The sequence below is a fragment of the Macaca fascicularis genome, chromosome 12 (assembly GCF_037993035.2).
Source record: "Macaca fascicularis isolate 582-1 chromosome 12, T2T-MFA8v1.1".
Taxonomy (NCBI): domain Eukaryota; kingdom Metazoa; phylum Chordata; class Mammalia; order Primates; family Cercopithecidae; genus Macaca; species Macaca fascicularis.
In genome coordinates, this window is record NC_088386.1 from 63,167,699 (window position 1) to 63,192,100 (window position 24,402).

General features: G+C 34.7%; 1 protein-coding gene and 1 non-coding gene across 3 annotated transcripts in view; one reads left to right on the forward strand and one right to left on the reverse strand.

The window, feature by feature from the left end:
* Positions 1-24,402, forward strand: part of B3GALT1 (beta-1,3-galactosyltransferase 1) — a 456,001-nt gene that overhangs the window by 198,822 nt on the left and 232,777 nt on the right. The gene's annotated exons all lie outside the window — the stretch shown is intronic.
* LOC123568142 (U7 small nuclear RNA) lies at positions 21,968-22,029 on the reverse strand. The gene has a single exon (XR_006691364.1). It is a non-coding gene; the product is annotated as a U7 small nuclear RNA (small nuclear RNA).

Genomic DNA, 24,402 nt, shown 5'->3' on the forward strand with positions numbered 1-24,402 from the left:
AAGGAAGACAAAAGAAAAATGAGACAGTGCTGTTTTTTAGCAAACGTTAACTCATGATTTAGGATGAAGGTTAGATGTAAGAAAGACTAACCTTTTGCTCCTGCTTGAATGGATGTATTTTGTCTGTATGTAGAGATTTAACCACATAAACGTTGACATATTAATTAGATGGTTTGTTTCAAGCAGGCAGAGCACAGCTAATGAGAAATTTAACCATACTTAAAATCAATGGCCTTCTCTTCATAATAGGTTGTAATAAGCCTTCTCTTACGCATGTTGGAAAACATGTTCCTTGTAGAAAACCTATCTCCATATCCCTTTCTGGATTTCTGTTTCTAGGGGAGATTTTACCATTTCACAATCAAAATCGTGTGCAGTTAATAGTTTCAAAATGTACACTATTGGTATCCAAACATGTCAATACAGAACCCTAGAAGACTGACAAATTCCCCTGCTTAAAGGTGGAACTATCACAAAGGCAGGCCGTAAATATTGAAAACCATAATATTTACTCTAATGGCATTTCAAGCAGGAAATAAGAACCACAACTGGTAGTGGTAGTTATTCTGCCTCCTTAACAAGTTTAATCCTGGACCAACCCAGATTTCAAATCTAGGGTGAGGAACAGGTATCTGTGTTTGGAACAAGTGTGGGTATCTAGTAATGGGACCAAAAAGGCAACCACATAGAATCTAACAACCAAACCTGTGTCATAAGGCAAGCAAACTATAAGGTATCATGAACCAACCTTAGAGGAGAAGTTGTTTGGGGAATAATTCAGGAAATTCTCTTTCTGGTTTACTTGTACAAAAAAAAAGGAGAGAAAAGGCAAACAACAAGAAGACCTGGACACAAAGAGGGGAACAGCAGACACAAGGGCCTACTTAAGGATGAAGGGTGGCTGGAGGGAGAGGATGAAAAACTACCTATTATTACTTTGGTGACAAATAATCTCTACACCACACCCCCATGACACACAGTTTACCTACATAACAAACCTGCATATGTACCCCTGAACCTAAAATTAAAGTTAAAAAAAAGAAAATCCTACTATTGAGAACGAGTTATCTGATTAACTTTTATTAATTTATTTATTTTAATTGAGAAGTTGCTTCACCAATCATATTGCCTATGTAGAATAATTCTAGGCATATGTACACTTTCCCAAAATATGTTCGTTTTTAAATAACTGAACTTTTTACAATATAATATTTTATACTTGTTAAAATATAGCAAACTGCCCTTTCTGGAGGTTACCTGGAGCCCTTCGTCATTTTCTTTCATTTTCTCAAAATTCTCCCTCTGGCCAAATCTAGACTCTATGTTGGAGTTTCAATTATGAAAGTGTTGAAAAGGCACAAAAAGTCCTTTTTTATTAAACGCAAAAACCAGCTATCACCTGGCAAGATAGCTGGTTTCTATAGAAATATACGTATAAAGATTATTTATGGTGTAACTAGACATTGCCAGCGAGTTGTAGTTAAGAAATGATGTCCTTGCATTGCCCAGTAAAAGGGGTGTATCTGTGAGTATTTCTGTGTACCAAGCAATTTCTAAGGAAGAGCAGCGCCCTGGGGTCACATAGTTACATCTCAGCCAATATCCGCCCTTAGTTCTCTCCTATTCCGTTGATACAATGGTAATATACGATGCACCTGGAGCACATTACTTTTGGCCTTAAGGATGACTTTGCCTTATGAAAAAAAAAATTGTCCTTGTCAAGTTTAAGCAGAAATATTTCAGACATCCAGACTCAAAAATCATTTACAATCCGAGAAATAAAATCCATCATATTTATTCTCCGATGGAAAAGAATATCTAACAGATTGTTTAATTTGAAAAAGAGAACAAGTGGCCTGTTGATGAATTGCTTTAGTTCCTAACATTACTGACAGACAGCTGATGAAAATGTCTTCATATATAATCATTAACAGTAGGACTTTTTCAGAGGCTTGGCGATAGCCTGTGGATAAACAAAGGAATTAACTTACTACATTCTAAAGCAGTATGCCAATCCATTTTTCATTGTTAAAGGGCAGTTAAGAAAATTACCAATTTATTTGAATGATCTAGTTTGTAGCTTTTAACACTAGATGGTTAATTCATGAATAGTGGACCTAAAAAAGTCAATATTTCTCCCCTGTGGTAATATGTTTGCAGTAAATGAGACATTAACCTTTTTAAATCTTTGGCCTAAAACCAGGAGTCAAATGGTTTTAGCAGATATTATTAGGCCTTTATTATTGTTATTATTATTTTGTAGCATGCTTCCTACTACAACTTGGTCACTACACTTTTGCATTGTGTATCAGCATAGAATTCCATAATACAGCTACCCAGCTGGTAATCCTGTGTGTTGTAATTCCCTTTAAAACATTGAGTACACTGAGCTCTACACTTGCTTTGCATAGGATAGGTGATCGAGGTTTCTTTGTGTCTTGAACTCTGATATTCAAAATTCCAACATTTTTTATTTGCTTTTTAAAAATATGAAATTTTTGCTATTTTCCAAATATTCTATAATTACTTGTGTGTGAGCTTTACAATGGAATTGTAAAGAATATCCTTTTTGCCTTGAATAATAACATGTTAGTACTGATAATAATGTCAGAATCTAAACATGGATCATGGGAGAAATTGTGAAGATTTACTAGCTTGAGCAATTCTAAACCTTCCTGCATTTTCTACAACAGCTTCTATTTTGGTTCATCTTATTGAGAAAGCAAGATTGAAATAATTGTTTGTCCTGATGAAGAGTTTGTCAAAATTGATTGCTATTGCTAAGTTGTGTTATTAGAAGTCCATATTGTGCGTCAAAAATAAATGTAGTATTTTGTTCAATGTATCCTATACAATTGAGCATCTAGCGTTTTCCCCAAAAGAGAAGCAATGGGGGACAGGTAGAGAGAGACAGAAAAGAATCAGAGCCTTATGTTCCTGAGAAAGAAGAAAAAGGGAGCTACAGTTAGAACACTCTACGAAGTCTTAGAAATGTTCACATGCTCAGTGTTGCAGTTCAGCCTCTAAGATTTTTATCCTACGTAAATAATTGAAAAAAGTTTTAATGTTAATGAAGTTGTTTATCACAGAATTTTTTAATAATATAAGAAATGTCTATACTACAGAAATGCCTAATAATAGATAAATGATCAAATAAAATATGGTACATTCATATAGTATAATAGGAGGCTAGGCCATGAAATTGTAGTTGAACATTTTATGACATTGAAAGCTATTCATGGTGTGTATTGTTAAGTAAACAATTAGGATAAAAATATTATTATATTCTTCAAATATTTTATGTAATATAGTAGAAAGAGGAAACAAAACATACAAAAACCTAATACCGGGTATCGACTCCTCATTGTCTCCTATTTATAACATGAGTTTTTGTTTTTCTTTAGTCTTGTTTATATTTCCAATTTTTAAATTAATGGATGTGTGTTACTTCCATAAGAAAAAAATGCTTAAAAAATATACTTAAACACTTTTCCTCTGAGGATGTTGGGAAGAAAGCCCAGATTTCCGTGCTTTATCTCTTAGAAGCCAGAGTAAAAATAGGTTAAGATAGCACAAAACTTCTCTATACTTTCTCTATATTTTATTTTCTGAAATATTTATTGTATATAATAGAACTTCCAAAATATGTGGTTTATCCCAAGAATATAAACATATTTAAATATGAAGAATGTTTTAAATTATTTAAAAAGTCAAGCAACCCACTTCCAATACATGTTTCAGTCAACTAAGACTGAAGGTTTTTTCCCTTGACATTATAATCTACCAGAAATCAAGAAACAAGAAAATATTAATGCCATGTTTATTAAAAGCTATGATGAGACCAAGCTTCCATGAACACTACTCTCAGTCAATATTTTTCTAGATGTTCTAGCAAATGTAATAAAACAATAACACTAAATAAATGTATGCATATTGGGAAAAAAGAGAAAAATTAACAAAATTACTATAATTTGTACATAATATGTATGACTGCTAAGGAAAACCTAAGTAAATCAGCAAATAAATGCCTTATTTTAAAAATTTAGTAAATAGACTATGCTTGATTACACAAAAATTCAGTGTCCCACACCACAGTATATGTCATTCACAATCAATAGCAAAGAAAATGAAAAAAAAAAAAAAGCCATTCCATTTAAAATAACTTCACATATGAAAAACCTAGGAATATGCTTAAAAGAGACAACACATCTGTGAAAGAAATCTACAAAATTATGAGGACAGACATTAAAAAACAAAACTGAATGGAAAGTCTAATTGAGAGTTTTCAATTATCTCTGAATCCATTTGTAAGGAAATCTCTATGAACATCTTAGTGGAATTGTGAGGAAATGTAAAATTCTTAGAAAAAATGATTCTTAAATTCATCCAACCAACAACAGCTAAAAACAGCCATTTTGAATATAAGATGAATGCAAGTAGGCTTGTTAAAATGTATTCTAGAGTTCTTATATTTCAAACAGTATGGAACAAATGTATATTTCAGAAATTTGTATGTCAGTGGGACATAGTGCAACATCCAGAAGCTGACTAAAATTTAAATGCAAATTGGATTTATAATTATAATGCAAATGCAAAATGTGATAAACATTTCAAATACATTACAAAAGGATAAAATATTCGGTAAATCAAATAGAGACAATTGTCCAAAAATAGATAAATAGATGGATGGATAGGTAGATGGTAGATAGATAGATAGATAGATAGATAGATAGATAGATAGATAGATTGATTGATTTACCCATAGGTTACTCTTAAATAAAAGAAGTTTCAGATTGATTTGAATGTTAAAAATAAGAACATATAAATCTTAAAATAAAACATAGAAGTTTAAAAATAAATAATGTTTTGAAAATGGACTGCCTAAGCATATTACCAAAGCAAGAAGTAACAAGTGAAAATAACCTTGGATTAACCACATGAAAATGTAAAACTTTGAGCTACATGACACTTTTTAAAAATTTAAAAAACAGTGTATGAATGGATGAAGAAATTGTAGTGTATATGCACAATAGAATATTATTCATCCTTTAAAAAGAAAGGAAATCTTGTCATTTGCCACAACATGGATGAGCCTGGAAGATGTTACATTAAGTAAAACAAGCTAGACTTAGAAAGACAAATACTGTATGATCTCGCTTATATGTAGAACCTGAAAAAATCGTATTCATAGAAACAAAGGGTAGAATGATGGTTACCAAGGGATTGGGGCCTGGTGGAGGGTGAGGAGAGTAGGAATTGGGGAGATATTAGTATATTGGCCAAAGGATACAAAATTTAAGTTAGAAGAAATAAGTTTAGAAGGTCTATTGTGCATGGTGATGACAGTTAATAATAATGTATTGTATGCTTAAAAATCACTAGAAAAGTAGATTTTAAATGGTCTTACTACTAAAAATAAGTATACGAAGTAATGAATTTGTCAATTCTATTTTGCCATTCCACAATGTATACATATATCGAAACATGTTGCATACCATAAATATATACAATTTTTGTCAATGAAACAATAAAAATAAAAATGTGAAAAGCAAACAATAAATGTTAAGATTTAGGACACAATACTAATATCTCTAATAAGAGTAATAATAATAATAACCAGGTCTTATGTAGTGTTTAGCACGTGTCATGCAGTATTCTAAGTGCTTTAATGTGGTAACTCACTTAATCCTCCCATGAGCTCCATGTGGTCGGTACTTTATTATCCTCATTCTACAAGCAATGAAACTGAGGTGTGGAAAGGTTTTTAGTTGCCCAAAGTTAGACAGTTCTAAGTGGTGAAGCCAGAATTTGAACCCAGCACACAGGTAGATTGGCTGTTGAGACTGTGCTATGCGCATCATGGTCAGGAAGCTCAAGATAAGCATTCAGTAGAATAACAGAACAAAACAAAAAGCACTTTACAAAGAAAGAAGGAGGGAATACTTTAGTTTATAAATCCTTAGAAAATGTTAAACAGTAATGGTTATCAAATACTGAAAGATAAAAGGAGATTGAATATCTAATATTTCAGAGCAGTAATGATTCAAATGTTTAATAAATTTCCTGAAGAGCGTGGTAATAGGAACTCTTATGTTGATAGATAAGTACATCTCTAGAGGGCAATTTTGCAAACTGTATAAAAATAATTTAAATCACCCATACTTTGACCCAGTAATTACTGCCCTGGGGAAACTATTAAGCAAGGGTATGTGTGTGTGTGTGTGTGTGTGTGTGTGTGTGTGAGAGCAAGCGCACCCGTGCACACAAGAGCGTGCACATCTGTGTCTCTGTAGGAAGAATATATAATAAAATGTATGCCAGGTGCAGTGGCTCACACCTGTAATCCCAGCACTTTTGGAGGCCGAGGTGGATGGATCTCTTGAGGTCAGGAGTTTGAAACCAGCCTGGCCAGCATGGTGAAACCCCATCTCTATTAAAAACACAAAAACTAGCTCAGTATGGTGGTGCATGTCTGTAATCCCAGCTACTCAGGAGGCTGAGAATCGCTTGAACCCAGGAGACAGAGGTTACAGTGAGCCGAGATCACGCCATTACACTACAGTCTGGGTGACAGAGCAAGACCCTGTCTCAAAAAAATAAATAAAAAAATAACAAGAATATATACTGAAATGTTAATGGTAATTCTGGTTGACAGGAATCTTTATTTTTCCCTGTAAACTTTCTTGTATCTTCTGGGGTATTTGAAATTAGGGTGTAATTCTTATAAAATCAGAAAAAAATACAGCTACATTTTTCTTGATAGTACTTTGAATTGATTCAAATCTCCTCTATCTGAAAAGATTATGTATTACTTAAAGCTTTGAAGCAGACAATCATGTCAGTTAGGAATACTTTTGGCTGAAAGAAATATAATAACCAAACAATGGTCTATTATAAAATAAAAGTATTTGATTACATCAAGTAACTTGACTTTTGGAAGTAGGCAGTTTCAAGCTTGATCTAGTGGCTATATGCTAGCATTAAGCACCCAGGAATTTTTTGTTTTCCTGTGTCCCACCCTCCGTATGTTGGCTTTTCTCTTTTAAACTTAAAGCGTCATGGTCATAAGATAGCTGCCTAAGCTGTAACGATCATATTCATCATCCACATTAAAAGCAGAAAAAATAATGGAAGGGTTAAGGAGAAATGCTTTCTTCTTGTGAGTTTCCATCTTTTTACCTGAAAAGAACATGTTTCATAATTGTTTCATCTCAGCAAACTTTGGCTTATTATAGGCAAAACTCACATATTCACTCTTAAACCTATCAATGGCAAAGAGACCTAATTTGCTTAGAACAATTATGAGTCACCTCCTGGAGCTGGGAGAGGATTCACCTTCATTGTGATTAAGGAATAGCCCATTATTCCACTCCCACCTATACAGAATTAGGGTTCTATTAGAAGTGAAAAGGGGTGTTAGGTAGGCCACAAGCAGTATCTGCCATAGAAACTGAATTTTCTTGTTAATATAGTAAAACAAAACAAAAAACCTTTGTAAAACTTTTATTGGAGAAATAGGCTAGCCCACATTTCTAGTTAACTACATTCTTTTATCAGTTCTAATTTGGGAGGTACAGGATCATAGAAATTTAGAACCATAAGGAAAGTTTTAAATCCTTAAAAATCACCCAGCCTAATTCACTTAATTAATTAATGAGGAAAGTGGGGGGCATCAAGGTTCTAATCTACTCCACACCACTTGGCTATAATTAAAGAGCTGGGCCCAACTTCCTGATTTCCTCTTCAATGCAGTGCCTCCCATGGTTTTGCCTCTAGCATATTTGAATCTAGATAATTAAAAGGAATGTTATAATGGGCTTCTCTTCATTTATTGTTTTGTCAGATCTTTTGCTGTTGGATTAAAAGTTTTTATTTACCACTTCCTGGCTTTCTCTTACTTTAGTTCTTGTGTAAATCTGAGTGGAAACCTTCATATTTTACCATGGCAGAAAACAAACCAACAAAAACAAACAGAAGCAAAGGTAGAAAATGCTTTAGATTTTCCTTCTTGTTACCTGTCTCTCTATGAAAATCTCTTCCTTGAACCTTTATTTCACTTCCTTACTTGAGATATTAACCAGTTTTGGATTCTTAACGGCTAATGCTTCAATAATTTCTTCTAATACAAAATTTCTGAGAAACATATTGGACCGGAGAATATTTGTTAAGCTTTTTATTAAATTCAGATTTACAGGAAGATTGCAAAGACAGGACAAAGAATTCCCATGTACATTTCATCCATAGTACTCAACTACTGACATTTTAGCATGTTTGCTATATTAGATACGTGTATATATAAATTTTTCTGAACCTTCTGAGAGTACAGATATGACATGCCTTTATTCCAGGATACCTCTACATGTATTTCCAAAAACAGAGACATTTTCTTATATAACCACAAAACCATAGTCAAAATAAAAAAGGTAACAGTGCAACATTACTACTATCTAATCTACAAATCTTAGTCAAATTTCATTAATTATACGACTAATGTTCTTCATACCAAAAAAATGTTCTAGTCTAGGTCAATTCAGTATCTTTTTTTTTTTTTTTTTTTTTTTTGAGACGGAGTCTTGCTCTGTGCCCCAGGCTGGAGTGCAGTGGCGCGATCTCGGCTCACTGCAAGCTCCGCCCCCCCGGGTTCACGCCATTCTCCTGCCTCAGCCTCCCGAGTAGCTGGGACTACAGGCGCCTGCCACCTCGCCCGGCTAATTTTCTTGTATTTTTAGTAGAGACGGGGTTTCACCGTGTTAGCCAGGATGGTCTCGATCTCCTGACCTCGTGATCCGCCCGTCTCGGCCTCCCAAAGTGCTAGGATTACAGGCTTGAGCCACCGCGCTCGGCCAATTCAGTATCATATATTACATTTGGTTTCATGTCTTTTTAACCTCCTGTACCCACAGCAATTTCTTAGACTTTTGTTGTTTTTGAAGAATACAGTTCATTTATTTTGTATTAATAGAATGTCTCTCAGAGTTAGTCTGTTACTTATGATTAGATTCAAGTTAATATTTTGATGGATATTTCAGAGAAATGGAGTTGTATCCTTCTCAGTACATCAAGAAGAAAATTATATCTTTTTCCTTTCCTGATGATGTTAACATTGATCATTTGATTAAGATTTTTTGCTAGCTTCATGCACTCTAATGTTACCTTGTTTTGCTTTCTAATTAGTAAAGATGTTCTGGGAAAATACTTTGAGACTTTGTAAATGTAATGTTTCTCACCTACCCTACGTACTACTTTTGCCTGAAACAATTATTGCTATGGTAGTTGTCAAATGATTTTCTAATTCCATTATTCCCAATACATTTATTAGTTGGCATTCTTCTGTTAAAAAACATCTTTCTCTTCTCTCTCATTTATCAGTATGCATTTCTAGATTTTTTTTTATTCTATAGGTTATACTATTGATGGCTCTCACAAGTACAATTCCAACTCAGAAATATTTTTGGCTCCCCGGTCCTCTCCGCATTGAATACCCTCTTAGCACTTTTACTTTACTCTCTAGCACATATCATAATTTGCAGTTATATATGTGTGTATAATCATTGATAGTCTGTTATAGTCTGTATATATAAATTTATATAATCATTTGTTGCCTATCCCCCAACATACTAGAATTAAACTGCATGGGAACAGGGACTAGGTCTATTTCATTCATTTGACATCCAGTGGAGTGCCTGACCATAATAGCTACTATTTTTTTTTTTTTTTTTTTTTTTTTTTTTTTTTTTTTTTTGAGACGGAGTCTCGCTCTGTCGCCCGGGCTGGAGTGCAGTGACCGGATCTCAGCTCACTGCAAGCTCCGCCTCCCGGGTTCACGCCATTCTCCCCCTCCAGCCTCCGCAGTAGCTGGGACTACAGGCGCCCGCCACCTCGCCCAGCTAGTATTTTTGTATTTTTTAGTAGAGACGGGGTTTCACCGTGTTAGCCAGGATGGTCTCGATCTCCTGACCTCGTGATCGCCCATCTCGGCCTCCCAAAGTGCTGGGATTACAGGCTTGAGCCACCGCGCCCGGCCAATAGCTACTTTTTGAGAGAACACTTCTGTATCTGAATATATTTTTAAAGACTTAAACATATATATATAGAGAGAGAGAGAGAGAACATTGTGCAGAAAGAAAATAAAGCATGAAGGCTAAGAAACCAAATTAAGAAATAATATTAACTGGTTTCATGATTTTGATAAACTGGCATCTTTCAGATATTTTATGACAATTCTGTCACACATGTTTATATGCAAAGGTCCCAATACAGATGGTTTAAGTCTCACATAAGTAAGTTTTGTCCAGCTTCCAGTTGTCAAGTGTGAGATTTCTGTGTAGTGAAAACTAATTAAATTTTAAAAGCACTATTAATTCATTTAGTCAGTCAGCTAATATTTATTAAGGCACTGCAGTGACCAGATATGATGTTAGGAATAGGTATGCACTGGTAATCAAAAAGGAACTATTTTCACAGAACTTACAGTTTAGTAAGGATGATAAACATTAAACAAACAAATACCTAACTATTAATCACATTAAACTATTTAAAAAGCTCAAAGAGGATCTTATGAAGGATATTAACAGGAGGGATCAACTTTAAGGTGAATCGTTAGGAAAATCATGTCTGCAAAGAGTATAATATGTTAGCTGAGATCTGATGGACAAGGAGGAACCAACGATGTGAGGAGTGTGTGTGCAGTATTTGTTACATGTGTGTAGAAAAGAAAGAGGAGAAGGGCATTGCAGTGTGTAAGTAAAAATGTAAAAAAGTATCTGAGAGACTGCAGGCAGGGAAAACTTGGGATGTCCATAGAATTGCTAAATAGCTCATGGCTAACCCATAAACACAAAGAGAAGGTAACTAGAATTGATAAATAGCCCATGTGGCTAACCCATAGTATACAAGAGAAAGTAACTAGAGAACAGGCAGAGGGAGGGGGCTGGAGTCAAGTTATACAGATCTTCGTAGGCTGTCTTAAGAATTTGGGATTGTATTTTTTTCTTAGCAAAATACAAAATCATTAGTGATTTTAAGCAGAGGCATCATAGGATTGAAAGTACAGTCAATTCTCAGTATTTGCAAATTTTATATTTGTAATTTTAAATTTGCAGATTTTATATTTGCAAATTCACCTACTTACTAAGATTTATTTGTAACCCCAAAATATGCCCACAACTTGTGGCACTTTCATAGTCACAGAGCAGTGAAAAATTTGAGCCACCCAATCAATGCACACATTCCCAGCAGAGACCTAACAAGGTAATGCCCTGTCTTCCTGCTTCAGCTCTCATACTGTAAACAAATGTCCTTTTTATGGACCATTTAGTGCCATGTTTTCAAAACTTTTAGTTAGATGTGGGCTTAATTCATTTATTCTTTTGACATATATTTAATAGGCTTTCAATGGCTGTTAAATCATTATCTGTCAGAAAATGTCTTATTCACCAACTTGTAATATTAATACTGATCAGCCTATAAATGCAAATTTATTAACCTTATCATCATCCAGAGAGCCTCAAAAAGATATTCCCCTCCCACCACCATCAAGCTGAAGGATACTTTCTTTCATTTTCACAGTAGAGAGTTTAGTGTATTAAAATACTTAATGCTAGCTGCAATTGAGATATTTATGAAGTTCCCATCTTTTATATTTTTCAGTTCTTTTTTTTTTTTTTTTTTTTTTGACGCAGGGTCTCATGTTGTCACTCAGGCTGGAGTGCAGTGGTATAATTATGGCTCACTGCAGCTTTGACCTCTTGGGCTCAAGCAATGCTCCCACCTCAGCCTCTTGAGGAGCTAGAACTACAGGCACTCACCACCACATCTGGCTTATATATTTATTTGTAGAGACAGGGTCTCCATATGTTGCCCAGGCTGGTCTCGGACTCCTGAATTCTAGTGATCCTTCCACCTCAGACACCCAAAGTGCTGGAATTACAGATGTGAGCCACCTTGCCTGGCCAATGAGTTATTTTCAATCAATTTAATTAAAATGTTATTACTTTATCAGAGGGATTTTTAAGAAGAAATTAGTCATTGATGAACCTTTCTGCCACTAATTATAAGACTTCTTTTCACTTCAAAGGAACTCCAAGAGCTTTCTGTTATAAAGATTAAGCAATTGAGGCAAAGCATATTACTTTAGCCAAGAACTTTCTTTAGAAGTTGATATGGTTCGGCTGTGTCCCCACTCAAATCTCATCTTGAATTGTAGTTCCCATAATCCCCACATGTTCATGGGAGGGACCCAGTAGGAAGTAATTGAATCATAGGGGTGGTTACCCCCATGCTGCTGTTCTCATGATAGTCAGTGAGTTCTCACAAGATCTGATGGTTTTATAAGGTACTCTTCTCCCTTTGCTTGGCACTTCTAACTGCTGCTGCCTTGTGAAGAAGGATGTGTTTGCTTCCCCTTCCACCATGATTGTATGTTTCCTGAAGCCTTCCCAGCCATGCAGAACTGAGAGTCAATTAAACCGCTTTCCTTTATAAATGACCCGGTCTTGGGTCTGTCTTTATTAGCAGCATGAGAACAGACTAATACAGAAGTATATACATCAGCAGAGACATACATAAACATATTCTATCATACACATTCATTACCTGCTCAAATTGTTACCCTTTTCTTCTTAGCAGTAGTTCAGTATTTTTCACATAATCTCCTCCACATGTCCATGTTCTTGGGAAAGACAATTGTATCAACAGCCCCAGAAGTTTGGAAATTGAACCACTTTAGCCAGTGATGATCATTTCATCCCCTCTGCTAGGGATTGACTTGGGGAAAGCCATGTGATCCAACTCTGGCCAGAGAACCTTGAGTCTGTTGTGATAACTTCTGAGAAAGATTTTCCAGATGAAAAGAGACATGTGGAAAAAAATACATCTCTGAATGTGGAGTTCAGTGAGCCAGCGGTGCCAGGAGATGTCTAAGCCATCTTGCAGCTATAGCAGTTTAAGCATGAGGAAAAAGGCCATGCCCTGAGGAAATATATTAAAAATCGAAGTATATGTTGCCACCTTCTAATGCCCGAATTAACCAACCTACAGAGGAAATTGTATCTGCAGCTTATTGTTTTTAGCATTTAAGATATTTTGGGTTGAGTCTTCTGTAACTTGGAATCATAAGCATCTTAATATGAACCACCATTAAGAAGTTTATTATTTCATACTTCATCATTTGTAAGATACACATATTTGTACATTTTAATATCTCTAAAAAGGAAGTGCATCTTACAATTGATGGCACCTCAGCTTCGATGAACTAAAAAATTATTTCTATGATAATATTTTAATATTCAACATTAAAATATGCAAAAGCATTATGTTAAGCAAAGGTATCCTGATGACATTCTAAGGTATCTAGTCATTGGTAAAACCTAGGGCAGTCAGTATTAATCTGACACAAAATGAGATAATGCATCACCCATTTTATTAGTTACCAAAATGACTATAGAGTGTGAATTGTAATCATGGACTCAAGATGAAACAGTCAAGATTATAAAATCTTTTGATTCTCCTCAAACATATTGTTATATATAGTTAACATTCTTTCCGCTAGGGAAAAAAAAAAAGGTATTTGCTTTGAAAACACAGTCATATCAAAACCACAATGAGATACCGTCTCATGCCAGTAAGAATGGCGATCAGTAAAAAGTCAGGAAACAACAGATGCTGGAGAGGATGTGGAGAAATAGGAACACTTTTACACTGTTGGCAGGAGTTGTAAATTAGTTCAACCATTGTGGAAGATTCCTCAAGGATATAGAACCAGAAATACCATTTGATCCAGCAGTCCCATTACTGGGTATATACCCAAAGGATTATAAATAATTCTACTATAAAGACAAATGCACACATATGTTTGAGGCACACACTTAGAACCAACCCAAATGCCCATCAATGATAGACTAGATAAAGAAAATGTGGCACATATATACCATAGAAGACTATGCAGTCATAAAAATGGATGAGTTTATGTCCTTTGCAGGGACATGGATGAAGTTGGAAACCATCATTCTTAGCAAACACAAAAACAGAAAACCAAACACCGCATGTTCTCACCCATAAGTGGGAGTTGAACAGTGAGAACACATGGACACAGGGAGGGAAACATGACACACCAGGGCTTGGTGGGGGGCAAGGGGAGGGGTAGCATTAGGAGAAATACCTAATGTAGATGACCGGTTGATGGGTGCAGCAAACCACCATGGCACGTGTATACCTATGTAACAAACCTGCACATTCTGCGCATGTATCCCAGAACTTAAAGTATAATAATTAACAAAGAAAAATACATAGTCATTTCTGACTAATTGAACATAAATTCAATTGAATGCCAACTGTGAATATTGTGTAGCAAGATGTTTTCACTGGACTTAAGGGATGTATTTAATATATGAACTCAACATTTTAGGCAGGATAAAAATGCAGACAAGTAACTATAACACATGGCAGTGTTTTAGTCATGGTATTAACTGCTACCAGAACACCAGTGAAGTAAAAATGGATACTTTTCTGGGGTATTGGAAAGTCTTAAAGGAGAGAAATCATCTGATCTGATCTCAGTTTTGAAGGGTGCATATAATTTAGACAAGTCAAGATCCAATGGGCTAAGAATATTCCGAACAAAATAATAGAATCTGCAATGGCCAGAGTGTTTTCCAGAAACAGGCCTTAAACTAAGATGTTAAAAATGTTAAAATAATGGGAAATAGAGTTGACAGGTAAGCAAGTTCAGATGCATTTTCACCACCAAGTTCTTTCTCTCAGATTTTCTGGAAAGACATGTTGATGAAATTCTAATCTTTGACCCCTGAAGATTGAAATCCCTCATAAGCAAGAACTGACCTTCAGGTTTCTTTAATAGGCATCCTTACAGTTTTCCAAAGTAACTTAGGACAGCGTGGTGAAGAACAGGAAAGGAAATTTTAACTAAACACTCATAGGAACTTCAGTTAAAATGAAACTCATAGGAACTTCAGTAAAGTGAAACAGTTCACATATTTTATATGCCAGCACTGTGCTAAGCGTTTTACATATGTGCTAAGCGTTTTACATATTTTAGCTAACGTTCAAAGCAACTTTGTAACATAGACATGAACGTTTTATTTGTGACAAAGCTGAGTTTAAGTACCTTGCCCAAGGTCAAACAACTAGTTAACTAGAGCTAGAATTTTACTACAGTCTAACTCCCAAATTTAAATTTATATCCACTATATTTTATGACTACCAATCACTTTTCAAGTACAGATTTAAATAGGTGGGATTCGCTCTTTGGTTTGCCATGCTGAAAGGGGGGATTTGGAGGCATTATTTTCTTGTAGTTTATTTGTTCTTTTTGCAAAGTTCTTTCTGCTTTAGAATGTTATTTGCAACAAACCATATGAAGAATGTTCATGAAGAGCATCCAGTATTTATAACTAGGAAATAACCTATAATTACCTACTTTATGTAAAAAATTACTGAATAGCTGTATTAAGATTGGTCAATCCTAACTGATCAACTGGCTAGTGATTTTCTATCAGCCTAAAGTATTTACCATTCCCTTGGGCCAAATTTCATTCCATAAAGAATAGAGGGCTAGGCCTAATTGGAGAATAAATCTCAGGCATGCATCATGAGAAATATAGATTTTTTTTATTTTCTACAAATAACTTGTCATGGAGGTGCCTTGAACTTCAGGGGAAAAAATTGGAGTTCTACAGACTAAAGTGCAGGTAAATTGGAAAAGTATAAACCCTTCCCTCTTTTTCTTTCAAACAATTTAAAATCCAAGTCATGTGCTTTTTGATTTTTTAAAAAATATAGACCAGTCTGCAACTCCAAATGCCACAAAATGCCATAGAAATAAAAATGGATGGCTAACCTTTGAGGAAGTACTAACCTGGCAACAATCATTCTGACCTTCACCAGTTCAATACTTTTATAACAGCTTTGTCATTCCTTTATTTGGAGTGCTTTTAAATATTATGTAATGGGCTAAAAAAATTTTTCTTGACCAAGCAGTATTTAATGGAGCAACACGAAACAGGTATGTGTTCCTATGATTATTTGATTAGTGTAAATAAAAATTTTGAAAAGGCCAACTGTCAGAAGAAGAAATTGGATATAAAACACTAAGCCAAATCAACCCACACCCTGATATTTATTTTCACATTCAGAAGGGAAAATCCACTAATACCCGATTATTTATTTTCCATGTCAAAGGAGAGCTTTAGACTCATGTTATAATTAACTGTATGGCATGATTCATTGCAAACTATAGTTTCTCTGCAATTTACTTGTAATTAATTTTCTTCTTTTTGATCTTTGGAAACTGGCATTTGTTTCCTTCCCCGCCCCCTTTTAATTTATGTAATGATTGTCCATTGACTGCAGAATTATATTTGGGTGTGGCACATTAAAATGAGGCTGTAGTAATGTGTGTAGAGATACTTGTAATGTCTGCTTTCTACTTGAAGCTAATTCATATAAATTAAAAACCATCCTAGATGACAGAAGAATCAACGACTAGACTCACCTAGACTATAACCTAAGCCACAGCAATGTCTGCTGAAAACTCCAAAACAATTTCACTTTGAAGGGAACAATTTTCAGCTCAACTGAAAGTACAGCAAAGGGGTTAGGAAAAGGAAAAAGAGAAGGTGATTTGAAAAGAAACATGAAGTTGGTCATGAGCAGAATAACAACTATTTAAGTAAGTACCATATTTATTTTTTGGTGTTAAAGTGACAGTGGACCTTAGCCATATCAAGATTTTTTAAATTTTAAATTAAATAATACATTTATAAATAATACTGAAATCTCTAATTCTAATCCAAACCTACATACATATTCTCTGCCTTCCTCCATTAAATATGTGTATCTTCTTTATCTCACAGTAAGAAGCTTTGTACTCAACGATATCAATGTATTTACTCATTTATCCCGTCCTGCAATATAGGACAATAAACCTATCAAGTAAAAATCAAGATTGCTTTATGATTCCATGTCAAGAATTTGGATGTCTGGATAATGTATTTTGAGGCTGAAAATGTTGCCAAACAGGCAGATTTCATCAGAAATAGATCTGGAGAGAACATACAGTTCTTTTTAGTTCCTGATTCATTCTCTTATCCAGAGATCCAGAAAAAAAAACAAAACAGAGAAATATATTTTTCCCTCTTAGTGGTTTTGGATTGTTTGCTATTTTTCTGTTAATATCAATTTAATAAGGAAAGTTAAAAATTGAAAAAAATGTAATATAGTTATTTATTCCTATGTCTGTTTACATGTGGTATTAAATATTCTGTAAGATGCTAATAGGAAAATTTCACAACCAAATACATATAGTAAATATTCAATTAAGCATCTTTATAGTCACAGCAGAGACTCTTGGGGTTCTTAACATATTAACATGCTAATAAGGTGAGGGAGAGAGAAGAAAGGGGTGCAAAGTCTCTTGATCCTAAAACCCTTCACTTGGGTAGTTTTCTTTGAAACACAAAGCAATTATCACAGTGTATGTTTTCACATTTACACAGTGATTTCATTAATATCTGCCTAGAGGAATGCTCCAGTAAGGCAAGGGCTATGTGTATTTTTTCTCCTCATTTTATTTCCAGTGCCCAGCATAGTGCACTTTGGTCTAAATACAGTTTGGGGTCACCGGGGCTCAGGTCTCCATAATTCAAGTTTATGTAATCTATAATGTGTGTGTGTATGTGTGTGTATGTGTGTGTGTCAGTTTTTATTCTAATGTTTGCTTTTAAAAATATATTGTCCTGTGAATTTTAACAGACCTATACAGCTGTGTAGGCATCACCACAATCAAGATGTAGAATATTTCCATTACAGTGAAAAGTTTTCTTATGCTCCTTTATAATTAGTCCCACCTCTCCCCTTTGTCCCCTCCAGACAATCAACTGATAACTGATTTCTGTCTCTATCAGTTTGCCTTTTCTGGAATGACATATAAATTGAATCATATAATATATAACTTTTTGAGTCTGGCATCTTTCTTCTAGCATTATGCATTTGAGATTCATCCATGTTGCTGCATGTCTCTGGAGTTTCTTCCTTTTTATTGCTAGTAGTATGCCATTGTATGAATGTACCACAATTTGTTTTTCCCTTTTCTACTTGATGACATTTGAAATGTTTCGAGATTTTTGCAATAAGGAATAAAGCTGCTATAAATATTTGTGTACAGGTTTTATGTGAACGTATATCTTTTTTTCTTTTGGATAAATACCTGGGAGTGGAACAACTGGGTCATATGAGAATTATATGCTAAATTTTTAAAATGTTAAATTACCAAACAATTTTCTGATGTGGCTGTGCCCATTTGTGTTCCTACCAGCCATATGTGAAAGTTCTAGTTGCTCTACATCCTTGCCAGCATTTGCTATTGTCAAACTTTTTAACCCATTATGAGTATTCACATGAATATATGAGACATGCTAATAGGTATGTGGTGGTACCTCATTGTGACTTGAATTTGCATTCCTCTGCTGACTGATAATTTTGAATAACGTTTGATGTGCTTATTTTCTACCTGCCTCAATTATTTAATGAAGTGTCCATTTTACTTTGTTGCCCATTTTTAAAAATTGGATTATTGTTTTATTATTATTGTGATTTGAGAGTTCTTTACATATTCTGGTGAAAAGTCCTTTGTCATATATGTGTTTTGCAAATACTTTCTCTCAGTCTGTGGCTTGTCTGTTCATTTTCTTAACAGTGTACATTGTGTTTTTGACCCCAAACGACTTTTTTAGCCTGTTGTTCCGTTGTAAATTGGAGAGAATAAACTAAAACCCTTTACATGGAAGTGACCTTTGTGTATCAGCACACATTATGATTTCACTTTAGTTCCATTTAAGGTCTGTTAGAGTAAACTTTTAGGAGACAGAGTTGAGATATTTGCTTCTACAGTCATTATTCCTATTTGGAAACTTGGCTTGTAGTACCATTCAATAAAAACTCAGATTGTATATCTGACCTCCACCCAGATCATAGATGGATATGTGGCCAATCTTTTAAGATACAAACTTTGAAGATGAACCTGCTTGGCCTCCAGGTTTCACCTTGATCCACAGCCACCAGCAGGATTTCTGTAGAATGGTAAAAATAAAAGATAAGCAAGCTAGTGGATTCAATAATTCTCATTTTTAAATCCACTGTCTGAGTATAAATAGTTGTAAGAATTCACTCAAATTAACTTGTATCTGTAATATTACTGAACTAGGTAAACATAACAAAGTAGAGGGTGGAGGCATGGGCCTGGGGGTAAATTCTCTAAACCTTATGGGACTTTGGTAGCAAGCTGTCAGGCTTCCATCTTCATTGTGTTAACTATAAGCAGTAAAGGGCTATATTTTAATAAAAATATATGTATTCAGTGGAGTGACATGATATGTCATATCATGAATTTTATAGGTTTCAGATTTATTAGTGTGGGAAATTTTATTTGTTCTGTGGAAGTTACTTGCATAGGGCACATGGTATAGAAGAAAATGTGCCAGAGTCTAGCAATCTAGGTCAAGGTCACTAGTATCTACCATTAATATTTGGAGCCTACCATAAATGGGACATAAGGAAAATAAAAATAACCTCTCTGAGTTACATTGTATAGCCAACAGAGGATGGATTGGAGCCAAGATATGTAATGATTCCTTAGGCAAAATGGATTTTCAGATATGGTTTTCCAGTAACAATATTGAATATCAGCATACCTAATCAACCAGAAGAGAAAATCAGTCATCTTGTAATGTCTAAGAGATAGATAAATTTTAACAGAGGAGCTTTGGTGTAAAAGTCCCATTGGCAAGGCCAGAACTTTTCTGAACAGGGATGACCTGGACATATTTGGCCTGAAGTTATTAAACTTTGGAATCATTTAAATAATTTTCCCTTGTTTTAATTTTGAGGTCAGCCTATGGGCAGATAATTTATTCATCACATAGAGTTCCGGCGCACATAACTGTTTTATTTCTCATCATGAATTAATAAATATACACTCTATTTTCATACATGAATTAAGTTAACATGAGCTCATCCTAAATAAGGTCTTCTATGGATTCATTTTCTTCTGTCATAATTTTATTGCTCTAAATATAATAATACCCTCTGAACCATTGTTTTATTAACATTTTTCTCTAAATTAACTCACCCCTTTTTTAAACTGAGTCTCAGATTAAAGATTAATATCTGAGGTCAGTGAACTAGTTATGTTATTTCCCTAAGATGCATTAGAATAAATTACTACAGAAATAAAACCTTTTTGTGCATGGATCAAAAATTATCTTGTATGCCACACTTTGTAAACACTGCTTTATACCTTGGCAGATTTACAAAAGTAATGCCACCCTGTGAGAAGCCAGCTGACCTTTCATGGTGACACCAGCTCATTAAGTGCCTTTTGCATTTGAAAATTATGTACTAAATAATTACATGACTAGCCATATCACACAATTGGTCTTTCTGGGCATCTTTTTCTTGATATGTAAAATTAAGTGTTTTCCAACTCTAAATGTTATGACACTAGACAAAACTACATGTGACATACGTAGAAAGAACAGACAATATTTGACCTTAGAGAATTGAATTGACCTCTCTAACCTCCATATTCTTATCAGTAAAATAGGTGTACTAGTATAATTAGTATCTCTGGATTGTTGTAAGGATTAAATGAGATTAGATATGCAAAATACACTTACCGCAATGCATGAAATATAGGCATATTGGTTAGTTATGCAGAAGATGAGGGAGTAGAGGAACAAGTTAAACGACATCCTGAGGAAACAACCAAACAGGGTTGATCTCTTCATAAAGTCAATGTCATCTTTAAAAAATGTATGAAGGATCTCATTGTTCTGGATTATGAGAGATTTTAAAAACTTGACATACAAATTCAAGATGTGATCATTAATGAAATACAGGTTCTACAGAAATCAGTTTATGACAATTGGGAAATAATTGGATGCATTTTGGTAGTCACTGGGTATTATTAATTATTATTATATTTGATAATTATTAATTTTGTTAGATACAGAAATGGCTATACGAGATGTTCTCAGTTTTAAGCACTAAGTGCTGATGGATTTTGGAGTGAAGTGTCATGATATTTGCAGTTTACATTGAAATTATTCAGAAAATTAAAGCTAGATAGATGATTGAAAGATAAAATCATCAAATAGGGCAAAACATTGATAATTTAGATCAAAATGGGGCATATGGGCGCTATGTACCAAACTTTGTAATTTTCTATACATTCAAAAATTATCATAATACAAACTTTGAAAGAATGATCCAAATGCATTGATTGGGAACAGATTCCAAGAAATACTATAGGACAAATAACACCAAAATGCCAAGGAGTGTACAGAATACTCCCATCATGTACAACTTTCTTGCTCCTTATTTCTCTCCTTCATTCCTGCGTTCTTTCCTTTTCTTCCTATTTTCAAAGAATGAAAAAGAAACTATCAACCATCATTTATTTTTCAGAGGAACTAGGATTGGGGGTAAAGAAAAAGAGATTTTACTTTTCATTTAACTTTGCTCAATACTATTTGAGTTTTTTTACCATATTCATATATTGCTTTAACTCTTTTTTAATGTTTAAATGAAAGTCACAGCCAAATATTTTTAAGTTAATTATTATAAGCTATTTAGCCAAAATTATTAGTGTTTCTCCAAATGAGACTCTTCCTTTGAATAGGACAAGGCATCGTGTTCTGAAACCAATGATTCTGTGCAGAGTGCCTGCTGAAGACGCTGATTTGACCATAAAGAAAACAAGGGTTTATCTGGACACAAACATCTGGAGAAGAGAAGTGTTTGCCACACACACCTGCCATTGATATGAATAGAAGACATATTAAGATACCTGCTCCTTAGATTCTACAATTTGCCTTTTTTAAAAATCCAGATTAATGTTAGAGCTTTCTAAGATTTTTATCTAGCAGGATAACCCAATAGATAAGTATTTTTATGGGGTTTTCTGGTGGAAACTGGAAAACCTGCTAGACAAATTCTAAACAAGGTCTAATACTAATCTGGATTTAAAAAATTTTTTTACTAATCTGGATTCTTAATTAATTAAAGTACAGATTGTTTAAATAGTCCTGTTCACCCTTATAATGTAATTTTAAAATTTTTTACTGGAATATATTTTTCTTAGTTGTCTTAGTTGAATAGTAGTTTTTTAGAGTAGGATAACTACAAATACTAGTTTTCTTTCCTCTCTCTCTCTTACCTACCTCTCCTTTTCTTTTCTTTCTTTCTTTTTATTTTTATATTTTTTTTACTTAATCTCTTTTTTATTATTGATATACTCTAAGTTCTGGGATACATGTGCAGAACATGCAGGTTTGTTACATAGGCATGCCCATACCATGCTGGTTTGCTGCACCCATCAACTTGTCTACATTAGGTATTTCTCCTAATGCTATCCCTCCCCTAGCTCCCCACCCACTGACAGGCCCTGGTATGTGATGTTCCCCTCCCTGTATCCATGTGTTCTCATTGTTCATCTCCCACTTCTCAGTGAGAACACGTGGTGTTTGATTTTCTCTTCCTGTGTTAATTTGCTGAGAATGATGGTTTCCAACTTGATCCATGTCCTTGCAAAGGACATGGACTCATCCTTTTTTATGGCTGCATAGTATTCCATGGTATATAGGAGCCACATTTTCTTTATCCAGTCTATCATTGATGGGCATTTGGGTTGGTTCCAAGTCTTTGCTATTGTGAATAATGCTGCAATAAACATACTTGTGCATGTGCCTTTATAGTAGAATGATTTATAATCCTTAGGTGTATACCCAGTAATGGGATTGCTGAGTCAAACGATATTTCTAGTTCTAGATCCTTGAGGAATCGCCACACTGTCTTCCTCAATGGATGCACTAATTTACACTCCCATCAACACTGTAAAAGCGTTCCTATTTCTCAACATCCTCTCCAGCATCTGTTGTTTCCTGACTTTTTCATGATTGCCATTCTAACTGGCATGAGACGGTATCTCATTGTGGTTTTGATTTGCATTTATCTAACGACCAGTGAGGATGAGTTTTTATTTTTTTTCATATGTTTGTTGGCTGCATAAATGTCTTCTTCTGAGAAGTGTCTGTTTATATCCTTCACCCACTTTTTGAAGGGTTCGTTTGTTTTTTTCTTGTAAATTTGTTTACGTTCCTTGTAGATTCTGGACATTAGCTCTTTGTCAGATGGATAGATTGCAAAAATTTTCTCCCGTTCTGTAGATTGCCTGTTCACTCTGACGATAGTTTCTTTTGCTGTGCAGAAGCTCTCTACTTTAATTAGATCCCATTTGTCAATTTTGGCTTTTGTTGCCATTGCTTTTGGTGTTTTAGTCATGAATTCTTTGCCCATGCCTATGTCCTGAATGGTATTGCCTAGGTTTTCTTCTAGGGGTTTTATGGTTTTAGGGCTTATATTTAAGTCTTTAATCCATCTTGAGTTAATTTTTGTATAAGGTGTAAGGAAGGGGTCCAGTTTCAGTTTTCTGCATATGGCTAGCCAGTTTTCCCAACACCATTTACTGAATAGGGAATCCTTTCCCCATTGTTTGAAAGTGATGGAGAGAATGGAACCAAGTTGGAAAACAGTGTTCAGGATATTATCCAGGAGAACTTCCCCAACCTAGCAAGACAGGCCAACATTCAAATTCAGAAAATACAGAGAACACCACAAAGATAATCCTTGAGAAGAGCAACCCCAAGACACATAATTGTCAGATTCACTGAGGTTGAAATGAAGGAAAAAATCTTAAGGGCAGCCAGAGAGAAAGGTCGAGTTACCCACAAAGGGAAGCCAGTCAGACTAACAGCAGATCTCTCTGCAGAAACACTGCAAGCCAGAAGAGAGTGGGGGCCAATATTCAACATTCTTAAAGAAAAGAATTTTCAACCCAGAATTTCATATCCAGCCAAACTAAGCTTCATAAACGTAGGAGAAATACAATCCTTTACAGACAAGCAAATGATGAGAGATTTTGTCACCACCAGGCCTGCCTTACAAGAGCTCCTGAAGGAAGCACTAAATGTGGAAAGGAAAAATCAGTACCAGCCACTGCAAAAACACACCAAATTGTAAAGACCATTGACACTGTGAAGAAACTGCATGAACTAACAGGCAAAATAAACAGCTAGCATCATAATGACAGGATCAAATTCACACATAACAATATTAACCTTAATGTAAGTGGGCTAAATGCCCCAAATAAAAGACACAGACTGGCAACTTGGATAAGGAGTCAAGACCCATAGGTGTGCTGTATTCAGGAGACCCATCTCACATACAAAGATACATATAGGCTCAAAATAAAGGAATGGAGGAATATTCGCCAAGCAAATGGAAAGCAAAAACAAACAAACAACAAAAAAACCCAGGGGTTGCAATCCT